General features: G+C 39.1%; 1 protein-coding gene across 6 annotated transcripts in view; it reads left to right on the top strand.

Moving 5' to 3' along the window:
* Positions 1–19,634, top strand: part of LOC124135597 — a 58,597-nt gene that overhangs the window by 30,515 nt on the left and 8,448 nt on the right. The window contains exon 1 of one of the 6 annotated variants that reach the window (XM_046500986.2): positions 10,010–10,262. The exons of 4 other annotated variants lie outside the window; for them this stretch is intronic. The gene's annotated coding sequence lies outside the window, so the exon portion shown is untranslated. Of the gene's footprint in view, positions 1–10,009; positions 10,263–16,706; positions 16,937–19,634 lie in introns of those variants that run through there. One more of the 6 variants, XM_046500983.2, reaches the window with a different exon arrangement.

Here is a 19,634-nt window from a genome sequence, read left to right as displayed (position 1 = left end):
CGAACGCTGTAACCACTAGGCTACCCGACCGCCCCATCTGTTATTGTAGAATGGTTATGTTAATTCTGATAGGCTTGTCCTGTTATTGTTTATTAGTTATGAGGAGTGGTAGGATAAGCTAGTGGTTAATGTGTTCGCTTGTTAAGCCGAGGATGCAGGTTCCATTCCCGACACGGGTACAACGTGTGAAGCCCTTCTGGTGTCTCCGCCATGCTATGGCCGGGATATTGCTAACAGTGGCGTTAAACCATACTCACTGTTAGCTATGAAAACAAAATTTGACAGACTCCATTTGGAGGTAACTCACACTAAATGATCTTCACTGCAGGTCATGGCAGCTTTGCAATGAAGAAAAACATAATGTTTTGAATAACAATTTCACACACTGCTTCCTTTGAACTACTGAGCTGTCAGTTGGTTGTTGGTTTCCTGTGACGTTTTCAAGGTGAATCTGACAACACCTTCACTTGACCCCACGTCACTACTATTCTCGGGGTATGAATAGAGCAGGGTGTTGCAAGAATATGGAATTACAGTGAGCTGATGTAACTGTGATTTGTGCCGTATCAAAATGGGTGTGTATTGTATACAGCTTCATTCAGTGAGGTTATTCTGACATTTCGTTTATAAGTATTGTGTGTATGCTGTGTTCAGTTAATGATCTACATTTGATAACTCTTAAAGGAGGACTCTGCTTTGATATATTGACTGGCATGCCACTTCACTTTTATATGTTGTTGTTTAATGAGGCACTCAGCATTATTCTATGTATATGACGGTGGGCTGTAAATAATTTAATCTGGACAAGTGATGACACAAAGTCACCGTGTACATCAAGCACAGGTTGCTTGGGACCAATTTAACCTGGACTCCCCACATAGGAGAATGCCATGTGAAGCTATAGATGAGTTAGTGTTAGTCATTCTATCCACAGTTATTAAATAATAAACAACACTAATATTTATTATCTGTATATACGAACAGTTTTAAATGTCTCCATATCTCTATCCAACATTGAGTAGTATATACAAGTTAAAGGAGCCTTGTATTCACACTATGATACACCCTGGTGTCACCGATTGTTGCTTATGCTATCAACCACTTGTTTTCCTGGCTCTCACTGACTTATTTACAAACCACAATATGATACAGCTGGAATAGTGAGCACTGCTGCATTGCACAATATTCGCTCACTCACTCACCGACTCACTCACCGACTCACTCATCGAAGCGTCTGCCCAGCCTGGTACGTGATGATGATGCATCAATCTTGGTCTGCATTTATCTCATGGTTTCCTTGTTTTATGTGGTTGATGACCTGATACTGAGTGAGTGAGTTGGGTTTAACGCCGCTTTTAACATTATTCCAGTTATATCAAGGCGTGTCAGCTTAATGTGGGAGGAAAGCCCAAACTGATGCAGGTCTAAGACGTTTACCACTTCGGTGAAACCCACAATCACTGGTATGGTGCTGACAAACCTAGAAACATAATCAGGGCGAACCGTGATTCGAACCCACAATCATAGGTTTCTGGCGTGCCCAAGGGACGCAACTCTGCACAGCGAATCACGGTGCCTTAGATGACTGGGCCACACAATGCCCCCTGACCTGATACTGATGAGGATGGACCTTTGTGGTGTGTAAATTGCAAGGATGCAAATTGGCACTAGCCCACTAGCCCAAGTCAGTTTGTCCAATGTTAAAGGCCTGTTAAGCTGGTGGAATTTCAGGCCTGAAATGGGGGGTTCTGTTGTGTATTTACTACAAGGGCATAAATGCATCCCTATTCTGGGTTATATTAACATACTTACCCATATTCTTTCCATGCTTAAAGTTCACTGTTTAGGATGAATTGGAAAAAATTCTCGATGTGGGTGGTTTGAAAACCAGGTAGGATTCTTCCCCACATTAATGGTGTCCATTACTCCCAACACCCAATCAGTCTTTCTTCAAACTTCATTCAAGGGGAGTGGAAAACAGATGACAATAAGTGTTTGGGAAATCCCATTGTTGTAACATGTGTCAGCCCCTTATACTTACCACAGCTAACCTCCCACCCACCCATTACCACTTGCTCTGCTGCCCGGGGCTGTCATGTTACCTGTGTGGGGGATAGACATCAAAGGGGATGGGAGATCTATGACCTGTAATTACAGGTGAGAAGCAGGCTTACCTCTTGGGACAGGATAAGGAATGTCTGTCTGTGGGTTTAGGGTGCTATGCGTTAGATTTATGAATTTCATTTTTTTTTTTTCAAAAATTTAGAAAAAATTATTGCTGAGATTTGTGTTGGCTTAGAACTGAAATCAGGGAGTCTTTATATTAGATTATGGGTGCTGTGATATAGATAATAAAATTGAAATAATCTGAACAATTAATTGTTACGATTTATGTTGGCTTAGAATAAAAAAAAGAAGTGAATATTTATACTTACTCTATGAGTCATGGATGTTGTGATATAGATTTATGAATTAACAAGCAAATCTAAATTGATAAGTGTTAAGATTTATGTTGGCAAATAAGCCAACATAACTATGTTTGCAGATAGGGCTTACCGAAGTTTCTCATGAAAGATGTCATATTGTAAATGGTTCAGTAGTACTTCTGTATAACCAGTGTCTGAAAAACAGTTTTTTCACTTATATTTTTTACTTTGAATTATTTATTAAACAATCTGAATGATTTTTGTAATGATTTCTATTTGGCTCTGCATCAAAAACATTTAGTCTTTATTATCTGATTATATCATGAGTCATTCTAGATTATCTTATTGTTATGGCTTTTATTGTATTAAGCCAACATTATGACAGCTGTAGTGTAATGAGAATAACTCTTTGCTGTAAGCTTAAGTTTATGATCTACATAAAGGTGGACTTATATATTGCTTTTTAACTCAGGCCCCCACACCTGTATTATTACACAATTGTTGTAAGTGTATTTGGATTACAATATGATCATTAACACAGGTGCGCAATCACCAAAAAATATTTTTAATTGTCATTTTGGCTTGGTCGTTTTGCCCTTGTTTGCAGAAGTATACTAAAGTTTCTTATTGTCTTGAAATGGTTCAGGCATACTCTTGTGTACTCACCCCAACGAAATAGATATTGATGAAATATACAGGGGACAACATTTGCTTATAGACTACCCGGAAACTATATAGCAGTATGCTGAGAGGTGCTTCTGACATTGTCACAAAGAAAGCTTGTACAGTGACAGGAGACAAACAATCAATAAAACAAATAAGACAGATGAAGTATGTATCTACATTTGGCCATCATAATTTATATAAACAGGCGTTATTGCACTAGCTGTGAAAATGCCCATACCCCTACCACTAGCCTTGTTCCAAGGCTTTACAGAAAGGTAAGTCCATGGGTGTGTATTCATTCTATCCTTATAGGAGGCAAGTTTAGATTCTAAGGGTCTTTTATGGGACAACTTGTTCTTATTATTTACAACTATGATTTCAACTAATAGTTATTGGCATAGAGACTTTTGCAAGACTACCCTTCGACATATGTACAGCCTCGGGCTTGTATGGCCGTGAACATTCCCTTCATGATGTGGTTTTCCATACCCTCTAATTACACCTGGGATTGTTCTCACCTGTGGAAATAGAACACACCTTGAAACAACATATAAAACAAAAGAATGCTTAAATTTTGAAATTTGATATGCTTCAATAAAACATGAAATCTCCTTGATCAATTTGTGTAAACACATGAAGGACATCACCTTTCAAGGGCCAATTTAATTATACCCTGACTAAACTAAACCAACTCTTTAATCCAGCCCGGGGGGCACGAGAACTAGGATCAATCACAGATACATGTTTTAAAGTAGTCATCAAATCCTCCAGCCGCCTCAGGGGCTTAATGAAACATTGTCTCAAAATACCCGTGAACGACTGCTCTGTAGTTAAGGTGGTTGTGTACAATTCTGAGCTTCCAGGTGATCGGTCAGTTTGTACGTGTCCAGTGGTATTGATTACAGGTAGGGAGTGTGTATATCAAGCTGACCGGTGGATATCTGGTGTGGTGATATGGATTATAGGTACTCCTCTCCGGTCATCTGTATGGCAGACATATGGGGGTGGTATCAAAGGTTGGATTTTCTATTTTCACTTTCTGGAAGATGTTAGGTGTATTTTGTTATTATTACGATCATACTCAGGAAAAGTTTTCATTATGTTGATCGCAGTATGAAATTGAAGGATAAATAACAACTATTTTAACTTAAAGAGGTTTCCTAGTATTTTGGTCTGTTATGTTACAGAGTGATAGAGTATGGTTTTCCGCCACTTTTAGCAATATTCCAGCAATATCACGGCGAGGGACACCAGAAATGGGCTTTACACATTGTACCCATGTCGGGAAACGAGCCCAGGTATTCGGCTTGACGATTATGTTACAGAAGTATTCAAATAAGAAAACACACAACTCTATTGCATTACCGATTCTTATGCTATTCTGAAGCTGGAATGAGTACAACCAAATGATGGGAGGTACGGTAATAAGTGCCCGGGGAGCTCTCAAAATTGAAAAGTAGGGGTCTTTTATAAGAATATCATTTTGGTAAGAAAAAAAAAAGAGTTGAAAGATAAATTTCGTGGTTTATGCTGACAGCCTGAAATGTTTATGCTTATTAGAGCGGGGCGCTTATTACGTCGAATACGGTATATATACATGATATGTTGTGATGAGCAGCAGATTAACATTGATGCTATAAACCAGTTGTAATCCATAGAGTTATATGTTTTCTTGTTCTTTGCCAACTCCTAGAATGCCATTTAAGTAGTGAGTATTCAGATTCTGCAGTGCTTTGTGTCTGTCAGTTACAGTTGATGTTTTATTGGCATTCTTTCTAATTTAGCATCAATTTATCCCAAAATTAATATCATTCTTCCGAATTATATTCTGAAAAAATGGACATGACCCATTGATCAATGGAATGGTCACTTCTAGATTCACAACATGTTCATGTGGAAAACTTTAAGAAGTCTGTTCCATGACTATGTACACGTTTATAAACAGAAGGAACATTTTGTTCATGTTTCAATTCGTTTCTGTTTGTAAGAATATTTACAATTCAATATTAGCTGAACAGCCCGACTTAAACTACACCTGCAGTGCAAGGAAATAACACCTGGGGTGTGTTGACACATCCCTAAGTTGTGGTCACTCGTAAGGTCCAGTTATACACACCCACCTGTTTCACCTGCTCTAATCAGGCTTAAACTTCTGACAATGTCACTCTGGCCATGCGAGGGTTGACCAGGCGTTTCATTAAGTAGTGGTGTACATTTCATCAGCTGCCATAGACAATCAGGGGGATTTCACTTGAACTACGAGGCAAGCATGTGGAAGTACCCCTTTAACAACTGACTGTGGGTAATGGATTCCCTGAATCAGTTGATCTGTATGTTTTTACTAGAGATGGTAGTGTGGGAATGAATTTGGTTTGACGCTGATCTGAATTGAATTTATATCACCGTGTGTTGGTTAGTGTTGGAGGAAAGGTCAAAGTGCTGAGGGTCGTACATGTTTACAAGTTTTCTGAAAGACTTTAGCACTGAGGTGGTGCTGACAATACAATGATCATCATTAGTGCAGTTGTTGGATTCGAATCAGCAGATCCTGGCATAAGGGACATAACTCTGCATAGAGACAGTAAGATATAGATCTGTTTGTTTTATATTTGATATCTCTCTTACGCTTACTACTCATGATAGTACATACAGTGGTAAGTGAATTGGCAGATATCACTCATTGTGGTAGGAAGTGGGTGAGTTAGTGAGTGAGTTAGTGAGTGGAGAAGTAAAAGCTTGGCCGAGTTAGTGATCGAAGGCTTGAGCTTGCCATGAGAGTGGGCAAGTGAGTAGTGAGTGAGTATGGTTTTACTCTGCTTTTAGCAATATTTCAAATATATCAGGGTGGGGAACACCAGAAATGGGCTTCACATAGTGTACCCACGTGAGGAATAGAGACATATTGACCACACCTTGTAACCACGTCATTTTTACAGGATAATCCTGAACCTCAAATGAGTTGTCTCCTATGACAATCAGCAGATACTCCCACTAGCCATACCCTGAAACCTGAGCTAGTACTAAGTACCAGAGGCTACCAGAGCCTGTCTCAGTCAGTATACTTGTCCAGAGAATGATCATTCTTGACACTGTCGTGGTCAGTAGATTAACACCTGATACTGAGTTAAGGGTGTTGACATCTCTCTCACTGCTGTGGACAGTAGGTCTTACATGGCCTGTTGGTACACACTTGTACATAAAGTAGTGGGGGGGAATAGGTTGAAGATTCATCATCGAGCATTGGCTGTTGAGTTTGTTCAAATCGATCAGTCAGTCTGTCACAAGTATTTTCTAGATTTTACAATATTCCATGTCAAAGTATCTGTTATGAGTTAAATTCTAAATTTTATAGTATATACCAGATATGGTTGCATATGTGTCTGTGTCTGTGTCTGTGTCTGTGTTTATGTTTGTGTATGTGTGTGTTTATGCATATGCATATGTTTGTTTATGTATATGGTTTCAGGAATGGTTTGACACAGCAATTAAATATCTAATAGTTAATTATTGTGGGTTTTTTGACAAAAAATACTTCACTTCAATAGATCGTCTTTGATTATACCAGTAATTGATCTTCAAAATATTTACTATACAGTTGTTGAGAAAAACTGAAATGTTTAATAAGCATGATATTAACCATGATTTTGGAGGTTTTTTTTAATAATTTAGGCAAGGGAATTTCATTTGCAACTGCTGGCACTTTCTGTTGCTATTGAATATTTATTACTGGGAATATAATTAGGTTTAATAGCTTCAGGTGGAGGTGTCCAGTGTGAATGTTCCTGTTCACAGTTTGCTTGGTATTAAGCGTGAAAAGAAGGATTTTTCCACACAAACCACTGGCTTTGAATCCCAAATGAGCATGCTTTACAACACGACAGGTACACACTCAGTTTGGCTTGCAATATAATCAGTTCATGGCAGCAAGTGGGATGAATTCACTCAAGTGATAAGTTGTTAAGCTGTGCACATTTAATAAACAACCATTTTTCATATTTCATTTTGACAGATATGTGTACGATTGTTATGTATAATTTCCTTGTGAAATCTTGGTAAAGTTGTTTAGAAGCTTTCCGCATGAGCAAATGTTTGATGTTTCAATGCCTCCATATCCTTTGTGCATGTTAGGGTCATGGTTTTAAATTTTTGTTAAAAAGACTTCTGGAAAAGTAGAATTGACAATAATGTAATTTAGAAGATCCCTGTTAGAAAGAACATGTCAAGACAGCTCATTATGCTTTTAAATTTTAGGATTGCATGGTTGCATCCAATTTTGATTTAATAGAATACTTGAATCTGGGTGTACAAAGCCTGTAATAAAATCCCCATTTTCCCACAGTTGTGTGACTGACTCAGTTACCTCCATGGTGTGAAGAGTCATTGGCCTGTGCTTGATTGATGCAAGGTTCTGCCTTTCTGTGAAGAGAGGTTGGATCCTTAACTCAGCATAGATCCACCCCCATGCTGGCCTGCCACCCGGAGATGGGGTACACTTCCAGCCCTGTCACATCCCCCCCCTCATAAACCTACCCCCATCACCCCATCACACAGATCTGAGGTATACCTCCAGCTGTCACATTCCCCCCCCACGTCTTGCACCCACCCCAAATCTGGCCCACCACCCAGATCTGAGGTATACCTCCTGCCCTGTCACATCCTCCCCATCATACACCCACCCCCATGCCGCCCCACCACCCAGAGCTAGGCTATCACCACTCTCATATACACCCACCCCCGTGCCGCCCCGCCACAAAGAGCTAGGGTATCACCACTCTCATATACACCCACCCCCATGCCGCCCCACCACAAAGAGCTAGGGTATCACCACTCTCATATACACCCACCCCCATGCCGCCCCACCACAAAGAGCTAGGGTATCACCACTCTCATATACACCCACCCCCATGCCGCCCCACCACCCAGAGCTGGGGTATCACCCCTCTCATATATACCCACCCCTATTCCACCATCCAGAAACAATGCAACACATGTCCCTCAGACCCCAGTCACAACACACAAATCGCCCTTCCCCTGTGCCTTTCTTTCTTTTCCATTTTAAAACTCTTTTTACAATCTGAGAGATGTGATCCACCTTTGAGAGATGTGATCCACCTCTGAGAGATGTGATCCACCTTTGAGAGATGTGATCCACCTCTGAGAGATGTGATCCACCTTTGCATCCCTTCTTACCCTGTTGTTCACTCATCACAATTCCCTGATAACCCAGTCTATTTCAGACCCCAGATCCTTAAAACCCAACCCCAGTCAGTTAATCACCCCCTTCCTGGTATCAATGCTATGCCCCTGATATAAATGTCTTTCACTACACATGATCAAATGTCCACCCTCACAGCACCCATTCCCCAATTCCTAAAAATACCCAAATTATACACCTCTAATGCCATAACTATTTTGAGAGGCAAAATCCCTAAAATTCACCCCAGGGGGCCAAGTAGTCCTAATTCCCTATACACTGTAATTAAACCCAGATATAAAACCGACCTATTGCTCTAAGTGGTGAAAAGCTTGACCCTCCCCCCAACCCCTCCCTCATTCCTCTAGCTCCCTTACCCTGGCTGCCTGCATTACAACCTAGATACCCCCCAGACCTCCATTGTGAGAGCCCTGATACCCCCAGCCAGGCAGGAGACTGCCGTCTAATCCTTTACACCAAGCCTCAAAGCCTGTGTTGTCAGCTTAGATTCTTCAATATCTTCATGTTGCTAGTGCTTCGGGCGAAATGATAAATAGAAGCTTGTCTATCCCTCTTCTTTTTAGCATGGTATACAAAACGAACATTATGTTTCGATCTTTTCTCATAGACATATAGGTTGCGACCCATTCGGGTTTGGTTCGAGTTACCTGCCCTAAATTTATGTGCGATAAATTTTAAAAAGATCATGGATGATGGAAGACAAGCATGGATTGAGATTTTTGGAAAAGAATGGATGCATTTGTGATTTTGATATTCTCATTCAATAATCATGTTAATGTTGTTGAAAATATATGATAAAGTATTTATTTTAGTATACATGATTACCCTCTGGTGGATCCAGAGGGGGTGTGTGTACTCCCCACTATTTCAGCCACCTTACATGTTAACTGCGCTGTAAGCCAAGTCCTGGATCCACCTCTGTCATTTGTAAAAATTACCAAAAGGAGAAATGTTTAGTATGCTTCAAAAAGATTGTGTGCACACACACAGACACACACAAACCTCACTCCTCCCCCGAACACCCACTCACAGATACACATATGGTGGTGACGATGGCAGATTCAAACAGAAGACTTATTTTGCTGGCTTTACTGAATAATTGAATTTTACATTTTGTTCTTTCACAATTTTAGCTAAAAGCACACTCGACATCTGATGAATGTCATTGACAACTATGAGATACAGCTTTAATATTTCATTGACCACCTGGTGATTAATATTTATAGGATGTCAATTTCACTTTACCTAATTGTATTGTGAACTTTTTTTCTATGATGGCAACAACAGGTTTTAACATTTGTTCAACACAATGCATTTTTTACTTTTAATTTGTGTAAAAACTGGCTCGGTATCTTCAGCTTGTATGTAATCCCAAAATATCTAAAACGTACAAAAAATGAACCTGACTTGGTAGAAGACGTTCCTGTTTTGTGTTCCAAATAATTAAAATAATTTGTCATACAAAAAGGGATGTAACTCTAATAAGGAAATTATTACACATTTTGTCTCAGCAAACTCTCGCTATAGAGCTTTCGACTTACGTCAACAGAGTAAAGATAATAGTGTTGTGGAATGTGTCTGGTTATCAGTCTCTTCCTCCTTCACGTCAATATGTGTTCCCTTCCCAGCAGTCTTAGCAAATATTTCTATCATCGTTAAATCACAAGCATGTACTCGTGATGAACTGATGATAAGTGTCAAGATTAAAGTCCCAACAAATTTTATCAGAGGACAACATTTATTGAGTCAAGCACTCCACGTGGTATGATAAATGTTCACGCTCATGATTTTATTGTATCTTTGCGATACATGTTAATGTAGCTTGTCGATTTATCACAATTAAGGTCACACGATAAACCGGGTATCTTTCAAAGAAGGATGTAAGTCGACCCTTCGGATTGAGTGGTGGCGAGGACCTACTTATTTTCAGTTAAACCCGGCCTTATTTCATTCAGGTATGTGTTGGTCTTTTTATACCAAGGTTTACTCAACGTGCTTGTTTTCCTGGATTTTTGTATCGGTTCGCAGCATCTGATTATTTCCGACTTGGGCAAGGTTTTGTTGTTTAGCTGGGGACTATTTATATAAGTGGGGGAGTTACAGGGCGAGGGATACGTGCGGAACTAGGAGAAACTTGACGGCCAGGTCCTAACAGGCTCTAGTTGTTGTTTACGCTGAGGAACAAGAGGTATGACCCTTCAATCTGCGACAGTTGAAATATTTGCGCCCTTCCTGCTGGTGGAATTTCACAGGAGCTGAGGGGGGCGGTCTGGTAGCCTAGTGGTTAAAGTGTTCATCACGCCGAAGACCCGGGCTCGATTCCCGACATGGGTACAATGTGTGAAGCCCATTTCTGGTGTCTCCCGCCGTGATATTGCTGGTATATTGCTAAAAGCAGCGTAAAACCATACTCACTCACTCACTCACTCACAGGGGTTTGGGGTTTTTCCAGAAAACATTTATGGTGATTTGACAAGATCTATTATTAGTTCACAAAATATTTTCTCATTTCAGTTAGCAAACAGTTTGTATGTTTATACGGTATCAATTAGCTAATGTGATTTAACGGTTAAAACATTCCTTTGACAAGGAACACAAGTAAACAATTTTAATAGTAATCACCGAACACTTTTCTCAAAATTAAACATCTTGATGTTTTGTTATTAAACGTGTTCAATAGTTAGATTTATAGTATATATTTCCAACTCAAGCGTATCGGTCCATACAGAAGGTTATGTTATAGGTACAAGTGAATAAATCATAGCGGTACCTGTAAAGTACAGTTTATGAGTAGGTGACGGTCATGTTGTTTATTGCCCCCAGACCAGATGCCAGCATGTTTAGTGTACACAGCGACAGAAAAACCATCATATCCCAATTTATTTGTTTGTTGATAACGTTCTCAGGTAAATACACATACATTCAAACTAAAGTGCCTTGACCCCTGGGGGGCTGGGGAGCAGGGGTGTAGGGGGCAGATAGTGTTTATCATTGCAGCATTATATTGCGGTGCAATTGAGAAAAGTGAGACTGTAACACATCTCATGCTGCAGTAAAGTACAAGGATGCTTTAAAGGGCATTGAATGGCCCTGTGGATAGTGTGGTTGCTTTTTATAGACATTGATGGTTTGATTCTGGAAATTCAAACTTTGTTAAGCCCAACTTACTGTCATTTTCAAACATACAGGAGTTTTAATAATCAGAAATGTTATAGGCTGATGGAAAAGTAGCTTGTTTGTGAATTGCTCATCTGACTCTTATAATGTTTAACTCATTTTATTTTCAAGTGAACCGACTTTGATATCTACTAGCAACTTTCATGTTTATGTAGATCCCATCTCAAAACATTGGTCATCTCAAAGAGTCAATGTCAGTTTAGTCTTGAGTTATCTTTGCTAGTGAAAAAATGAATGTTGACTGTTAAATTTTTTAAGCATGATTTTCATTAATTATAATCCGTGTGAAAAAAGATTATTTTGTATAATTGCTAGGCGTGCCATCACATCATGGTATGATAATAATAATGGTTCGATAATTTTGATGTGGATGCAGAGATGGAACTACACAACAGTGACATGGAGAGTCCCCTGTTCATGTTTCATAAGCTCTTTGATAAGGGAGGGGCGGTCTGGTAGCCAAGTGGTTAATGCGTTCGCTCGTCACGCCAAAAGACCGGGGTTCGATTCCTGACATGGGCACAATGTGTGAAGCCCCGCCGTGATATTGCTGTAATATTGCTAAAAGCGCGTAAAATCAAACTCACTCACATTCACTTCAATAACGGAACTGATATTTTCTTCTTGTTAATACATGACATCATCTGATGTTGTTTGTTGCTTAACGCTGCAACCCAATGATTAACATCCTGAGCATCGAATCATGCAAATGGGATACGATGGCACTCTATCAACCAAGTCACTGGGTCTGACCACCCGATCCATTTAGTCACCTCTTTTGACAAGCACAGGTTGCTAGGGACCTGTATTCTTACGCGCAATCCCCCTGGGAACAGGCATAGGTTGCTGGGGACCTGTATTCTTACACGCAATCCTCCTGGGAACAGGCATAGGTTGCTAGGGACCTGTATTCTTACGCGCAATCCCCCTGGGAACAGGCATAGGTTGCTGGGGACCTGTATTCTTACGCGCAATCCCCCTGGGAACAGGCATAGGTTGCTAGGGACCTGTATTCTTACGCGCAATCCCCCTGGGAACAGGCATAGGTTGCTAGGGACCTGTATTCTTACGCGCAATCCCCCTGGGAACAGGCATAGGTTGCTAGGGACCTGTATTCTTACACGCAATCACCCTGGGAACAGGCATAGGTTGCTAGGGACCTGTATTCTTGCACGCAATCCCCCTGGGAACAGGCATAGGTTGCTAGGGACCTGTATTCTTACGCGCAATCCCCCTGGGAACAGGCATAGGTTGCTGGGGACCTATGTTCTGAACCGGAATCTACATGGTTTCTTCTTCTGATGACTTACATCAATCCATGGCATTCTTGAAGTATATGTCAAGTCAGTGTAAAATAACTAGGGGGAGAAGATCTAAGCATATTTGTCTATATCAAGTGACACATTTATTGCAACAGGTTCTGCTGGTACAGTATGGTTGACAGTGGTATTGTGTGACTCTCACTGTATGATTGATTGTCTCTCGGCTGTATTGGTGCGATCATTATTGGATATTGATGATTTATTGTAGCTTATGATGGATTAGAATGTACATGTGTATCATGTGTACAGAAGCAGGATAATAGAGGGTCAGTGAGTGAGTAGGTTGTTTGTCATTGTAACTTTTAAGCAAAATGTGACTCTTTGTGCAATCAGCTCAGTTTTTAACGTGTTTTATGTCATTGACTGTAAAATTATATGTTTAAGCTAAAGTCAGTTGTGCACTGGGTTTTGTTTCAAACTCTTACTTTTTGGTCTGGACATCAATAATTGGCTTTGATTTAAGAATATGAAAGATATTATTTTGCTATGAGTCTTGGAGAAAAGACAATTGAATTTATTAATTGGTGAACATTTCCCAATCATGTACTCAAGACATTGTTCCCATGAGGGGAATGGAACATGGATTTCTTTTTCATTTCTGTGAATTATGTTGAGAAGAGAGTTAACTCTTGGCGATATCCAACAAGGGGGGTAACTCTAGGAATTAGTCCGAGATGGAGATGATGTTGCTTGCACATGAATAGCTTCATCTCCTGGCTGGCTGAATGTCCATTTGTACCAAGTTTACCCCAGTGGGGTAATCAGTTAAGTTTATTGTATCTTATCCATATCTTAGATATAGATATTTACATGTGTTTCGGATATTCTTGTAGCCAATGATATTGGCTCACTGCAGTTGGTGTATGTTTTAGCCATTACTATATCCATGTTAAACTATATATGGTGAGACTGATAGGCATATTTCATTACCCGGTACTCCCTGTCATGACAAAGATCTACAATGTTTCAAAATAAATTTGTGAATGTTGATAACAGTATAAAAGATTCCAAGATATGAAATAGAATATGGAACAAATGTACAAAAAAAGGCTTTTGAATTAAATCCTATATGCTATTCCTTCGGGCATCCAACCATCTTCTTGCTGAAACGAACAACTTCTTATATTGACTCACATACAATATGTCAAGCACATCTGTACAATATATTGAACAGACATGAATAGCATACACAATTCTCCGGGGTGTCCAAATACCACACCGTAAGTACCAGGTCATGTATTCAATGTCCATCCTATGTATATTGAAGGTGGGTTGTTGGGACAATATCGTGGCTATATTGAGATTCGAAGGTCTGTGCTGGCTGTGATAGCACTCATTATCATAAACAGGTCACATCATTCCTATATTGATATATGTATTGATAAGTCACCAGTCAGGGACAGGTGGTTGTGGAACTCTCATCTCTGTGTTGGGAGGGGCAAGCTTGGATGTAAGTAGAATCTTTGTGTCACTGTAGTGGGGTGAATTGCATTAATGTTTGATAGTCGTTGTTTCTGTTGGGAATGAGTGAGTGGGTATGGTTTTCTGCTGTTTTGAGCAATATTCCAGCAATTTTACAGATGGGGACACCAGAAATGGGCTTGACACATTGTACCCATGTCGGAAATCGAACCTGGATCTTTGGTGTGATAAGTGAACGCTTCAACCACTAGGCTACCCAACTGCCCCTTGTTGGGAATGAACAAAATTGTAATTGCCTATGGTTGAGGTAGTTTTGACACAGTTTGCAGCAATATTCCTGCAGTATTCCTGCAATGTCATCGCAGGGGACACCAACAATGGCTTAACATAGTGTAGCCATGTTGGGAATCAAACCCAGGTCTTTTACCATTAGACTGCCTACTACCCCAGAGTACTTATGGTCACAGGGCTTATGTTTGAAATAAACATAAGTGCAATAGTCTGCAACTAATACAATTCAGGAAGGACTGGCGATGTTTGAATGATATCCTTGTGAACAATCACTTTTAATCTCTGTAGCAGATAATGTTTGCTGACTAATGAAAGTATAGGAGTAAGTGCTAACCCTGATGGAGGCTGGCTCTATGGAGTGATGGACGTTGATCACCCTGGTGATGCTTGTATTGTTTGATCATGTATGAACTGTAAATATAAGAGTATAGGTACATGCAGTCAGGATGCAGGACACAATTCCAGCATTCTTCTCCTGATATCTTTGGAATGTTATTGAATTTGAAGAATGTCACAGAAACACCTGTGACACGATCAACAGTCAGAGAGCACTATCAACAATCAAATGTGACCGTTGATTTTCCCATTCAACTGGTAACCGACCACATAGTTGGCATTTTTAAGTCCATTTCTGCTGTGCATTTGAGGCAGTGACATGTTTTGAGAGCTGTTATAGCTGCTAATGTCCTGATATTCACTCCAGCACTGGTTTTAAGAAAAGAATGAGAATGAAGAAGAAGAAGAATGATATTTTATTAAAGTGTCACATGTTGTACATAAGCAGATAAATTACATTTTATTCATATTAAAAAACATACAACATCTGGCCAGAGAGGCCTACGAGACACTCGTGTCACTAAACTAACCATAAAAATGCACAAAGTGAATGTAGTTAAATAATTGATAAAATATTTAACATTTTAAAACCTCTTATTAAATATTAATGTTAACATAGAATTTACAACTCTGAAACATGTTATATACTAGGGCAGCTAGGATTTTACATGAATAACTATCACAAATTTGCATTAAATAAATATACTGGTGGAAGCTGTATAAATAGTGGATCAATATTCAAAATATATTTCCAAAACTCATATCTTAAATCGGAATACAAGTCACATGTGGTCAAAAAGTGAACTTCATCTTCAACCATATTACTTTTACAGTATTTACAGATACGGTTTTGTAAAAGGACTTTCGAAAATCAACCGGTTTCTATTTCTAATGGCAAAGATTAATGTATTCTAGTATCCAGATTTGTTTATTACCCCATAAACAACCAACGGTGAATCAAGACCGTGAAATGTAACATACAGCCATGATCAAGATGACAGTTCAGCAAGTGCATACATGTGTGTTCATTATACAAAATAAAATCTGTATGCAAAACATAAGTGTATCAAGCTAATAATATGTTTAGGTTGGTTTTAATAAGTCGCTTGTGTGTGATATGAAATTTGCTAGGTGCTTCAATTCTTTTACGCTGTTAGAATTTAGCAGGTGTATATATTTATAGATATTCAGCTACTTAATGCCTTTTTTTTACATACATGACAACCTCAGTTGACTGACTGCATTGCATTTAGATGTGTAATGAAACTCGTCTGCAACAGCGGGCGGTTCACACTTACGTAATCTGTTTTCCCTTGGATGTAACAGGATCATGTATGGCATGTAGGGTTTGATAACAGGACTAACACTAAGAGGGATAGATCCATTTCTTGAAGCTCATAGTCACATGTATCACTTTTAACTGTTCACAATATTAACACTATTAAAATAGATTTTTTATCATTGAAATACAAGATATTCACTGTGCAAAGTACTTCTTGCTCTCAGTGTCACGATTATAACAATTGCTGTGTTATAGTACTGTAAAGAGATGAATCATATTCCTAAATTTTTACCTGTGATCTTTGAAACCTGATACGATTTGGAAATCCAATTTATTTCACAAGACAGTCGAAGTAGAAAGTAATTAGAATTGTTAAAGCTGAAACAGAAATATTGACTTTCCATTAAAATGTTTCACTCACAATGAACAAGCCCCTTTTTTAACAAGTTGACAGTAACAAGCATGGTATTGTTACCCTCGGTGACCTTGTGTCACATGACCAGTGTCGGTTGGTCACTGTCGGAATGTCTCTCAGTTGAGGGAAGGGGTCCCAAGCACGCTCTGCTGAGCACATAGAGTCTTACTGCCTGAATATTGAGTTAGCCACAGAAGGCTTAAAGGGCCACACAAGGGAGTATGTGAAATTTCAGTGTTCCACGCTGAGGATTATTTCGTTCACGGATTCTGGATTATTGCGGACAGTGAATGTGTGGTTTTTCTTCCTATATCACATATATGTGAGTTTCCGACATTGGAGAAACTGTATTCAGCCTGTCCTATGAATGTGGACTCGTGTTTGGTAAATATATGTTGTTGTTTGAATTCAGTGTTTGTAAGGTAACCCTGTTTTTAACAATGGATGTGCTGTGAGGTTGTGAATTGTATTAACATGCTTTTCTCTTTTTTGGATTTGGTATTAGGCAAGTGCATTTGAAACTTTAATAATATATTTATTTAGGATGTTTTAGACAGAAAAATCTGATTAACACCTAAAAAGTAATGGACCTACATGGCAGATTTCTGCTTTGGTTACCATGATTCTGTGAGACATGAGTGAGTGAGTGAGTTAAAGTTTAACGTCACATCGGCAATATTTCAGCCATATCGTGACGATGTGAGACATGAAGTCAGATTGGTTGATAATTAAAAGTAGATAAGGTCATAGGTTTTGCTGGGCCAGCAAAGTGAGTGAGTTGTATTTTATCCTGCTTTTAGCAATAGTCCAGCAATATCGCAGCAGGGTACACCAGAAATGGGCTTCACACATTGTATCCAGACACCAACATAAACATGCAGTGTAAATTCAGTATATCTGAATATGTAGTGAACATCCTGAAGTACCCATTATCACTTTTTGTAGGTTTGATGTATACAGTTAACTATGTTTATAACAAACACGCTTATAATGAACTGATTGATATAACGAACTTAATTTTAGTCCCGACCATGTGTTGTATAAATGTTGTATATATGTTGTATATATGCTTATGATGAGCTACGGTTATTACAAACTAAAATTAGTGGTCCCTTTGAGTTCGTTATAACCGTAGTTTACTGTATATTGATTTTTCATGACAGAATCAAATTTAAAGAAAATAGTTATTTTATGCACATGACCTTTGGTTATCATAATCTTATTTGCACTGCTGATACTCTTCATGAAACATTATGTATATAGACACTAGACATTCATATAGTTCAATTTAGGATCCAGATATTAGTTACAGGGGGGTTGGTTAGTCTTTTGATGCACTTATGTACTGAAAATAATTACCCTCCCCTAATGCTTGTCATATTTTTGGATTATGCTCCCCATGTCCTTGTATATTTTGTCATGACAAAATGCAAAAACACTTTATGTTGTATTATAAAATTGTCTTTTTAAGCATGACCCTCATTTTCCTTACCCTCCCATGAGACATATTTTTTGTTGACCCTGGCCTGATTCCCTCTGACCCCTCCCTCCTCCCCCATAATAATTATAATACATGACTGGTTCCTTAGTAAATAGTAGGTACAATACCTGCTCCAAAATTTTAAAAAATACAAATAGATTGTTTGAAACCCCTGAAGGAATCACTGTATGAAACGTTATACGAGACTACTGTTAAAAAAACCAACCAACATTCGCGAGTTTTAATATCATGTAAACAATCTTGTTGACAATTTCCCTTTGACAGATATGTACATTCCTGATGATTAATGAGTTGATATAGATATCATTTGATGGAATCATTAGGTGGAAAAGGAGTAACACAACAGTCCAACAGTAAGCCAAGTCGTTACCATTGTACGTACATAGCCTGTCAATCAATCCTCATTCTGAGCATGTGCTCATCAGTCATTGAGTGAAGTGGACAGCCAGACTGTCACTCATTTCATGTGCACATTCTCCTGCTTGGAGCATATGTATACCTGGAGCAGGTAACGAGGCATGGGATTGCTCATATAGCTTCAACAGGACACATTGGCTTGTCATTGAACCAGCACATTTTTGATAGGCATGTGATAAATGGCACCAGCTGACATCTAAGCTGCTCGTCTATTTCTCATTGACTATCGGTTGTCGTTTACGAACCTTCCACATCAGTTGAATAGAAATGGCTGAAAAAGAAATGTAGTGGAATTCTTTTGTGCAGTTTGGGTTCGCTACCTGACACTTGTTTGAGTATTTTTGAGACCAGGACAATGGGTAGTGGTTCTATTGTGGAGGATTCTCAGCAGCTGAGATGTAAGTGTGTTGTTTCAAATAGCATCTGTTCTGTTTGATGGATTCTCAGTATGTTATTTTTTTCTGCATTTCAAGTTTTTTTGTCATCTGGTCTATATCGCTTGGTTGGGTGTGCGGTTGTCTTTTTGTAACAAATGTTATATTTGGGATAACATAAACAGAACTTGAATTTTTACTTTAAGAAAATGTTATCCTAAATATAAGATTTGGTACATTTAGCCACTTTCTAAAAGGCATTGTGTATTTGTGAGAGTAAATATGTTCTGCTTGAATGTTTTTTCTGGAGGAATCGATATGCTTTGGTTTGTTGTTTTACGCCGCACTCAGCAATATTCCAGCTAGCTGACGGCTGTCTGTAAATAATCGAGTCTGGACTAGACAATCCAGTGATTTACATCATGAACATCGATCCACACAATTGGGATCGATGACATTCATCAACCAAGTCAGCGGGCCTGACCACCCGATTCCGTTAGTCGCCTTTTACGACAAGCATAGTCGCCTATTACGGCAAGCATGGGTTGCTGAAGACCTATTCTACCCTGGATCTTCACGGGTCGAATCGATATGCCAGGAGTGTTGGTTCCTGTTGAACAATATACCCTGGATGAGGACTCTATTTCCTTTCCTCAGTCAATTTCTACACATGAATTTTTATTCCCCTGGAATATCTATACCTAGGACTAATTCATCGCTCACATATTCAGGTGTCTTCTTCATAGAATGAAAACAGACTGTCTTTTGATATGGTCTAAAGCTGAAGCTC

The sequence above is a fragment of the Haliotis rufescens genome, unplaced genomic scaffold, assembly GCF_023055435.1.
Source record: "Haliotis rufescens isolate VD_foot unplaced genomic scaffold, xgHalRufe1.0.p SCAF_2, whole genome shotgun sequence".
Lineage (NCBI taxonomy): Eukaryota > Metazoa > Mollusca > Gastropoda > Lepetellida > Haliotidae > Haliotis > Haliotis rufescens.
This window is presented reverse-complemented; position numbering and strand designations above follow the sequence as displayed.